This window comes from Petaurus breviceps, unplaced genomic scaffold, assembly GCF_028583685.1.
Source record: "Petaurus breviceps papuanus isolate PSGF00001 unplaced genomic scaffold, PetGlider_PUasm1.0 37, whole genome shotgun sequence".
In the NCBI taxonomy this organism is placed as follows: Eukaryota; Metazoa; Chordata; class Mammalia; order Diprotodontia; family Petauridae; genus Petaurus; species Petaurus breviceps.
This window is the reverse complement of record NW_027186296.1, coordinates 79,375,997-79,381,996: the sequence shown is the minus strand read 5'-3', so window position 1 is coordinate 79,381,996 and position 6,000 is coordinate 79,375,997. Positions and strand designations below refer to the sequence as shown.

Here is a 6,000-nt window from a genome sequence, read left to right as displayed (position 1 = left end):
TACCTGAGCCCACCCCTGGTACCATAGGCATGCACTCAGGGGTAAAGTTAGACATAGGATGGAGGATCCCAAACTATGGTGGTATTTAAGGTAGACTACAGTAGAGGAAGGACAACTCCCAGTCAATTCCTTTATACTGAACCTTTGTTCCTTTTCGTCTTGGAGCCCATAAAAGATTAATCTACCTAAGCAGCAAGGAAGGAGCTCTATAAAGTTTGATTCCTGGAGGCAGATTTTTTTTTGCCAGTTGTATCCAGCAAGTGTCAGATAATTGGAAGGGTGGAGTAAAGCTGTAAACCATGCCACACCTTTGTCAGGACTTGTTTGGGAGCAGAGTTACTGAAAGAGAAAAGGGGGAGGAGGGGGAGAGAAGCCAGCATATTTGAAAGATCACTCAGCCATAACACACCTTTGCTGGGGCGGGATAAAAAGTGTTCGCTGCACATTTTTAGAAGAAGAAAACATCAGGGGAGGAGAGAGGGGGGTTTCATCTAAAGAGGTTCTCCATTCCTTCAGGAAAGCAATCTAGGTAAGTCCTTTGTTTGGAAAATCTGATTTGAGATTCTCCCAATGTATATGAAATGCTTTATAAACCTTAAGGCTCTTAAATTGAGTGTAAGCTATTGTTATTATCAGAATAGTCTGCTAATGCTGATAGAGGAAATAGCTCATCGAGGTACAAATTTGGTTTTGTTTTGTTTAATTAGAAGGCAATGTGGTCTGTTGGTCAGACTGCTGCTCTGGAATTAAAAGTCTGACCTCTGCCATTTAACCTTTATTAGCCTCAATTTCCTAATTTTTAAAATTAAGGGGGTAAATGACATAAACTCTGAACTACCTTTCAGCTCTAAATCAGCCTGATCTGGCTGAAGCTCCTAGCTAGGATCATCAGATGTGGGAGAAAAGTGGTAGATAAGGGGGGGGGGGGGCCCTAGTGAATGAACCATCAGAGCCTAAGCAAAGGTGAGAATGTGCTCTGGGAGTCTAGATCTTTTGGTATGACTTCCCATAGCATAAAATTTCCCCTTTTCATAGGAAAGTAGTACAACTTAGTTAACAGAGTACTGATATGATGTCAGATCACAACCTATGTGTTCCTCAACAAGTAGTTTAACATTTCTGGGTCTCAGTTTCCTCATCTGTAAAATGATACCCTATAGTTGGACTAGATGACTTTTAAGGTCTGTTCCATCCCTGTATCTATAATCTTGGCATTCCTGACTATCCATCTCTTAACAAATATTCCTAGAATATCTCAGGAGGCATCGGGAGTACATGAAATGCTAAATGGCACCCTGGGGGGTCCTAGCATAAATGGGGCTTGTTAGAACAATCATGGCTCACACTATTGTCCAGAACAGACTCCAACCCATCAGTTGGCAAGTCCTATCATATCTTCTCTAGATGAACTCCTGTACTTGGGTTAAATTAAATCCCTCGTCCAGTGGCTCTTCCCCCAAGTTGACAATGCTAAAAGGTAAGCAGGGCAGGTATTATTTTCCTCATTCTTTTACAGTGGAGGGAAAAATGTTAAGTGACTTCTCCAAGGTCACCCAGCTAATAAGTAGCAGGACAGGAACCCAAGTCTTCTGTCTCCAAATCCAATGTTATTCTCACCATGCTGCCTTGCGTCTCCTGGATGAAACTGATTCATTGCCAAATCGCTAACTTCTCCTTGGCCTAGGGCACTTTCCATTTTTCTTAAGCAGAAGCTTAAGAGACAGTTGGATTGGATATATTCACAGGTTCAGGAAGCATCAAAAATTATTTTGTTTTAAAAAAAAGAGTTCCTTTGAAAAGCAAAATCGTTCCTTCCATGTTGGAAGAGTATTCTTTAGCAGCAGAGTACAAGTTAGATTCAAAATTCTATTGTGATGGGTATGAAATTCTTGGTGAATATGCTTCAGAGACATCAACCAAAGCAGAAGTTACTGGAGAAAATGGCAAGATTTTAAACAGGACAATGAAAATGAGTGGATCTATTTCAAGCTGGAGTTTTAATCCTTGGAAGTATACAATTAAAGTGAAATAAGAAACAACCAGTGATAGTCTTTAGAGCTGCATCTTATGTCTAAAACCAAATTTGGGCTCAAGTTATAAAAGTGCATTTGCTGTGGCATCAGATAAGCAGAAGCATCTAATTAATGCAAGGTCCACAAATAGTTTTTGAGCCTCACCATTTACAAGATAGGTGGTGAGACTATAAAGATAAAAAACAAACCTGTCTTGCCCTCAGGTAGCTTATATTCTATTTAGGAGATATGAAAATGGGTTTAAATTTCCTCTGTTTTGCTCTATAATTGCCAGCCCTGGAATCAGAAAGAAAGACCCAAGTTTGAATTTGGCATCAGATACTTTCTAGCTGTGTGACCCTGGGCAAATCACTTAACCCTGTTTACCTCAGTTTCCTCATCTGTAAAATGAGTTGGAAATGGTAAACCTCTCCAGTATCTTTGGCAAGAACATCCCAAATGGGGTCGTGTAGAGTCTGACACAACTCAAACAACACAACAAAAAAAATCCTCTCTTTAAGGATATTTCATATCCCCAGATCTCCTACAGAAGTAAGTTTCTAGTGGTTCTGTCAATGTATTTCAAGCCCCAAAGTATTGGTTGGCTTAATTCTTTTGGAAAATGCTGTCCTAACTCAATGAGCTCTTACCTATGGCCTGGCACTGACATTCCTGTCCAGGCTTCTCCATCCCTTCTCCCTAGTCCTCTCTACCCTGGGATACCATGGTCTTAAAAATCTAAAAGAAAAAAGACCAAGCAGCAATCATTGTCCTCCCAGATTAAGGATAATCAGGCATCATTTTTGGCTGAAGATCCAAGAGTTTGGGTGTGACTGCATCTTTTTGAAATGACCTTTGCCCCTGGTATTATCACCTTCAGTAAACCCAATTAATCTGTTCTGCGCTATTGGACTGCCACTCAAAAGTTAATGAATTTGAATTTCATCTCAAATTATAATGTCAGAGTTGGAAAGGACTTCAGCAGTCACCTAATCCAAGCTATACCTGAAAAAAAATTTATTTCAATAACATTTCTGACAAGCAGTCATCTAGCCTTTAGTTGGTGACCTCACAGTAGAGGAGTAGTTAGGTGGCTCATTGGACAGAGTGCCAAATTCCACCTTTGATATGACTGGGCAAATCACTCGGCCTCTCTGATTTTCAGTTTCCTCATCTGTAATATGGAAAATAGTAGCACCTACTTCACAAAGTTGTTGTGAGCATCTAATGAGATCATAGAAAGCATTTTGCAAACCTTAAACACTAGTTATGATTATTATTATTCATTCCTAGGTTGTTTGGTATATGTGTATAGGTATATGTATATACATACATATATGCACACAAATATACACATGTGTGTAAAAATATAGATATACGCACACATATATGTACTCAGGGAGCAGATTGTTACATTTTTGGTATGAGCATTTACATTTTAGAAATAAGCAAATGCTACAAATCAGGGCTTGATTTATTGTTTTGTTGATTGTCTACACAGAAAAAGTGTTGGAGAATTGTAAATAATGCAGATCAAACTTAATAGTCTGTCGTGTGTTCTTTTTGTTTGGGTTTTGTTGTTTGTTTGTTTGTTTGTTTGTTTTTCAGAGAACTGGTTGCTAAAATATTTACCAGGATACATCTGTATATATTCTTCTTTGGTTTTAAAATGTAGTAATGTATAGATCATGGAGGAATGGAGATTGTACAAAAGACACACATCCTTTGTAATCCTTTAAAAAAAAATAGAGACATTGTTCCCCAAAATAAAGACTGAGAGAAAAAACATAGATTCTCCTCCTCTTCTGATGGTTAGGAGCCATAGGAAGAAAATGACATTTATATAGCCCTTTAAGGTTTGCAAAGTTTCTTTAGATATATTATTTCCTTTGGTCCTCATGATATCACTATCAGGTAGGTACTCAACCCCATCTTACAGATGAGGAAAATGAGCTTGTGGACAGACAGTCAGTAAATATCAGAGGCTAGATTTGATCTCTGCTTTCTCCTGACTCCAAGACTATGGTCCTTATCCAAGGTTCCATGCTACCTCACAAATCCTATCATTAAGATGGCTTATTATCCATTGACACATCCCGGTTGTCCCTGCCTTTTTATTGTTGTTGTACAGTCATTTCAGTTGTGTCTAACTTTTCGTGACCCTATTTGGGGTTTTCTTGATAAAGATAGTGCAGTGTTTGCCATATCCTTCTCCAGCTCATTTTACAGATGAGTAAACTGAGACAAACAAGGTTAAGTGACTTAACCAAAGTCATAAAGTTAGGAAGTAAGTTAAGAAGTAAGTAATCCAGTTGAGGCTGGATTTGAACTCTCGAAGATGAGTCTTCCTGACTTCAGGTTGGGCTCTCTATCCACTGTGCCATCTAAGTTGTCCCTTGCCTTTGTATTAGAGATCAATTATGAGAACAATTTTAACAGTGATTTACCTAAAACAATTTCATTTCCACAAAACAGAAAATGACAGCCCTTGCAAATGGACCCAAACAATTGTACTGATATTTTTATGTTGTAAGGAAATGTCCCTGGATATTTTCAAATTTAAAAAACATACCTTCTGTATAAAACATATCTGCCTCATAATAAATAGCTACACAACTGCTCAACAGCACCACTGTTTCTAATGAAAATAGCAATAATTATACCTCATTTTACATAGCATTTTAAAAGTTTACCAAGCCCTTTGGTAGTAGGCAATGCAAGTATTTCTCTCCTTGCTTTGGAAATGAAGAAACTGAGTCTCAGATGGGTTAAATGAGTTGGCCAGAGGTTCATAATTAGTAAAAGAAAGAACTGGTACTTCAGATTTAGGGTCTTTTTTATCCCAAGTAACTCTTAATTAAACTATCCTGCTGGAACTAGAATATACATCCTTGGATCTGCTGAAGAGGCTCCTTTTTCATTCTAGGGTGTTTCATAACTTGATTTCTAAGGTCTGTCAGTATGGCAGTTTAAAAATATTCATTCTCAGGGACGGCCAGGTGGCTCAGCGAGTAAGAGCACTGGCTCCAGTGTTGGGATGACCTGGGGATCAAATCTGGGCTCAGATACTCAGCATCACACCCAGAAATAACTGGCCGTGTAACCTTGAGCAAGTTACTTAACCCTGATTGCTTTAAAAATATATATATTCATTCTGAAACAGTGCTTTATTAAGATATGAGCAATGACCTCTCCTATGAGATGGGAGGGGAGTTAGGGAGAAGGGAAGGTACACATGGCCCATGCCCAAGTCTTGAATCCAGAACCATGCACAGTGTTCCCAAAATCCATAAGACTCCAAAGTTAGACCTAAGGAAAGCTATGGGAATATGGCATAGCCTACAGGTTCAATGACCATATATCCCTGGATTAGAACATGGGATAGAGAGCAGAGAGAAAGTTCTAATTGCAAATCTTCTATTCAGTTATCCCTATACCCAGTGTTATGGGCGTTGGCCAGAAATTGATTGGTTCAGCTTCTTGGAAGACACATATGCTTCCAGCAATCTCACTCTTGACCTGTCTCAGAAATTCCAGTACTGTGGCAAATAGTGAGTGAAGACAGGCGCTGGGGCATAAAGGTTAAAAGGTTAGCCTTAGAGTCAGTAAGACCTGGGTACACGTACACATGTGCGCGCGCACACACACACACACACACCTTTCTCCAAAAGATATAATTTGGGACTTAATAAATAAATTAAAATTAATTAATTGATTAATTAATTAAAATAAAGTTTTCCTCTGACACCATCCGTATGACCTCAAGCAAATCACATAACTTCTTTTAACTGTTTCCTCATCTGTAAAATGGGGAGATTATACTAAATGGTCTCCTAATGTATTTTCCAACCTTAAGGTTGGACCCTAGCAAGTTTCCTGAGATACACTGAGGTTAAGTGCCTTCCTTAACCAAGGTCACGACACAGCTAATAAATGGCACACCTGGAATTTGTACCCATGTCTATATGACCAGGCCTAAAACTCTTTC

General features: G+C 38.8%; 1 protein-coding gene across 2 annotated transcripts in view; it reads left to right on the top strand.

Moving 5' to 3' along the window:
- Positions 1–308: 308 nt before the first annotated feature.
- The window catches only part of COL17A1 (collagen type XVII alpha 1 chain), a 64,337-nt gene continuing 58,645 nt past the window's right edge, over positions 309–6,000 (top strand). For both annotated transcript variants that reach the window (XM_069098885.1, XM_069098884.1), the window contains exon 1: positions 309–529. The gene's annotated coding sequence lies outside the window, so the exon portion shown is untranslated. The remainder of the gene's footprint in view (positions 530–6,000) is intronic.